Source organism: Eulemur rufifrons, chromosome 2 (genome assembly GCF_041146395.1).
Source record: "Eulemur rufifrons isolate Redbay chromosome 2, OSU_ERuf_1, whole genome shotgun sequence".
NCBI classification, from domain to species: Eukaryota; Metazoa; Chordata; class Mammalia; order Primates; family Lemuridae; genus Eulemur; species Eulemur rufifrons.
In genome coordinates, this window is record NC_090984.1 from 24,225,369 (window position 1) to 24,229,654 (window position 4,286).

Below are 4,286 nucleotides of genomic sequence, written 5' to 3' on the forward strand. Positions count from 1 at the left end.
TCTGTGGGGCAGAAGGGGGCAGGAGGCAGAGGTGGCATTGTGACTGCCAGCCCCACTAAGCACTTATAAAGACATGACCTGCATGGCCTGTAAGAATGTATAATTTGGCCTGGCTGGAGTATAGGATGCATGTGAGGGGTGGTGAGAGCCAAGTAGGGGCCATATCCACAGAAAGGGTGTAAGTTTTATCCTGGGGCAATGGGGAGCCATTGAGGGGTTTTAACAGAGGAGTGACATGATCAGATTTGGGTTTTAAAAAGACCCCTAAGCAGCTAAGTGGAGACTAGTTTAGAGGAGTGATTCCATGATGAGGGGTCTATTTAGGAAGCTAATGCAATAGCTATGGTGAGGAGCAGCAGGAGTACACAGGAGGGGTTGATTTAAGATGTACTAAGCAGTAAAATTTAACATGTTTATGAGGTAAAATTGGTTCCACTTAAATGAGGATGGGAGAAGTCTAAGATGCTTCCTTCTCAGGGTTCAGGCTGTATCGTAGGTATTATTTACTATACTGGGAACGTGAAAGAAATGCAGAGTGAGAAGATGAGTTTGCCTGTGAGACCTCCAAGTAGAGTTGTCCAAAGGGCAACTTGAAACTCAGAAAGTATAGGATGGAGATACAGATTTGGGAGTTTCAGCTACAACTGTGTGTCACTCAGGCTGATTTAAAACAGAAGTAGTTGCTGAAAGAGCATTAGGCGGGTCATGGGACTGCCAGGCAGGGGACCCAAGCTTGGAAAATAAGCAGGAACAATGGTAGGCCAGTCCACCAGAGCAAAAGCCAAAATCCAGAGCCAGCCCAGCAAGAACACTGCTGCTGTCATCATGACTGGACACTGGATGTCACCACTACCAGTACCCACACCACGATAGCCCTTGAGCATGGGATAAAGCTGACCCTACCCTACAGCAGCCATTGCCACTGGGATAAATCCTCCATGATTCCATTCGTCTGAATCACTTACTCCAGAGTCTACATTTCTGGGGGCTGCTTGGCCAGGTCACATGCCTGTCTTACCTTCTGGAATGCTGGGAAAGCAAAGATCCAACATTTTCAGTGTCTGTCATGGAAGGTGGGCTCTGCTTACCTCCAAGACTTGTAACATAGAAAGGCGATACAGTTTCTGGGCAACCTAAAGTGAACAAGGTCTGCCTCAAGCAGGTGCTATGGAGACCACTGGAGAGAGAAGGGGAGAATGGGTGCGGACTCAATTGTTTTTATACTTAAATATGGAATGAAGGAAACGGAGCCTATTAAAGATGCTGTGAAAGAGCCATATGAGGTGTAGGAAGAAACCGGAAGGGTATAGTCTAGTCCACAGGAGCCAACGGAAGAAAAGGTTATAGGGACAGATTGATCAACAATGCCAAGTGAGGTCAAGTGGTCAAATAAGTTAAGCCTGAAAATTTCCAAGGGATTTGGTAGTTTGCAAGTCATTTGTAACTTTAGTGAAAATATTTTCAGTAGAAATTTTGGGGGAGGTCAGATGGCAGGAGATTTAAGGAATAAATCAAAGGTGAGGAGGTGGATAAGGAGAGTACGAACTACTCCTACAAGCTTGGTTGAAGGCAAGAAAAATCAGTAGCATGTGGGATTAAAACAGGTTTTTTTTTAAGGTTGAGCTACTTGATCAAGTTTATATGCTGAGATCAAAGAGTGGGGGAGAGGAAAAAGTTGAATATACATGAAGAAGAGGGGTAAGTGAAGGAGCAAAGTTCTTGAAGAGGCAGAAACAATGAGATATGAGGTATGAGATACAGATCCTAGTGAAAGGATTAACCTTGAATTTGAAGGGAGATCCCTCTACTTCTGAAACTGAAAGGACGGGAGAGATCCAAGTGTTTGGAGAGGACAGAAAATTGAGGCCGTTTTCCCCAAGGCCTTTATTTTCTCTCTGAGGCCAAATGGGGGATGGTGAGAGAGGCTGACGTGTGGAAGGATTGCTGGGTACACTGAGGGCCCAGCTGAGGAGACTGTGAATTTGTAGGAGCTCTGTATTGGGTACAAGTTCAGTTAGCTTAAGTGATTTATTCTAGATAAAGAGTAACTCCTAGGCCCCCAGGTCAGAGGGCCTCAGTACTGGGAAGCTGCCAGGAGCTGGAGAGTAGTCTCACCATTTCTGGTTTCTGCCTCCCCATGGTTCATTTTCTGTCCCCAGATGGTCTTTTTCCTTTGTTCGTTCATCATAGTAGGTGGCAGGTGGATGTACCATAGCTCCTGAGTCTATATCTCTTCTGCTCAAGAAACCAGTCCAGTTAGAATCACAGTCCCTCAGCCCTAATCCCAGATTCTCAGGAGAGAACATCTGTTTAACACAATTTGGATCAGGAATCCACTCACCACAGTTCAATAAACTGCAGCCAGGATGCCAGGGGTCATGCAAGACAAACATGGCCCTGGGGCCTGTGGATTTGGAATGTGGGTGTGGAAAATATAATTCCCACAGAACAGGGCTCGTGGGCTGGGCTGACCTAAATCGGTGCCCACACACAAGCTGAAGTGTGCAGGACTGGGTGATTTCCTTTACCCTGGTTTAGTATGGGAGAGTAGAGAGGGTAGATAGCTGGAATGATCGAAGAATGTGATTTTTAAAGGATAAGGACAAGCATATTAACAAAAATGTGATCCAAGTGACAGACCTAAGGATCTGTATTGGGTAGGAAAAGAAGTAAAGCCAGGAAGATCCTGATAAACTAGTTGAGATTAATGATGAATAGAAAAGGTGGTGGTGTGAGATGGGAGGAGTTGGGGAGGGGGGATCCTGAAGGTTATTGAGGACCAGAGTTTAACATTTCACTCATGGGGACAGTTCCCCTGTGCTTATCCAAAGTGCTTATATTTTAACACACTCTCATACATACATGGCTCCCAAAAGCTGTTATGGGGCCCTGGATGGTGAGATATTTTAGGGAGCAGGGCCAATGCCTTCCCCAATTATTCTGAACTCCTGGACTCTGAAACTGAAGCTATATCCCTCATTTTTTTTTTTCATTTATTATAAACAATGGGTCTAACAAACTAACACTGAGACAGCGCTGTGGCCCAGGCCCAGTGACAAGGTAAGCAGAAGGGGGCATCAAAAGGGAAAGGAGTCAGGAGAAGATGAGGATGTGCAAATGTATATTAAAAAAAAAAAATGCCTCACTGGGAAAATTCTGATTGAGGCCGGCTCAGGAGAGCCAGATAGACATGACACATGTTTATATCACTCAGGGCCAAAGCTTTCCTTGTGTGTGCTATGGCCAGTTACAAAGAGAGAGTGAGGAAGGAGAGTTGGTCCAAGATAAGCCTTTTCCCGTTAGTGCTGATGGAAAAGGGCACGTGGAAGCCCCTAAGGATGAAGGAGGTCTGGCCATGTCTGGGGTTGATAACCATAATAACCACAATTACAGCTTCCATTTCTGGACTACTTCCTAGTCCCATGTACTCTCTTGGTTACTTTACATGGATTAGTTGGAATCGTAGGACATTGCAGGTATTTGTTTACATCCTACAAAAATGGCAATTTCATGCAGTTTAACCTAATACTATCTCACTTCAGCCTCGCCACAGCAGCTCCATGAAACAGCTCTTATCGTCTCCACTTCAGAGACGAGAAGACTAGGACTCAGAAGGTGAACGTCTTTGTTCAAGGCTGCACAATTACTAAGTGATGAAACCAAGCTCTGAACCCACACTGTTTGACTAGAAAGCCGGGGTACTTTCCAGCACATCGCAGCTACCAGGGGAGCAAATGAGTTAAGCCTAAGAACTAAAAGACCCCGAGGTTTTTGACTCCCACTTTCGAACCATAGATTCCTGGAGTCAGCAGGGCCTCAGGAGTCCCCTCTCCATCTCTATCGGCCGGCCTCCGCCTCCAGCGAGGGGACCCCCTCCTGGTCCACAAGCACCCTGGACGGCCCTCCCTGCTCATTCCTCCAACCACACGGGGCGCCAAACCCAGACGTTCTCCTTTCGAAGGCCCTCCGCGCGCCCCCAGAGTCCCTCCTCTTTCTCCACGCACCCTCCCCGCCCCACGGCGCAGGCGCCACCCCCGCTCCGCGCCCCCTCCCAACTAGCGGCCACCGCGCAGGCGCCCCAAGGCCGGCGTCGGCGGCTGAGGCGCGCCTAGGCACAGGCCGCGTGGCTGTTGGCCGGGAGCGGCCGCGTGACCACGGTGTCGCCGCGCGAGCGTGCGCAGAGTGGCTCAACGCGCCCGTGACGGAACGACTAGGCGTGGGGTGCGCGACCTCGCCCGCCCGGCCCGGCCCCCGCCCCTTGGCCTGCCGCTCCGCCCCCGCGGGGC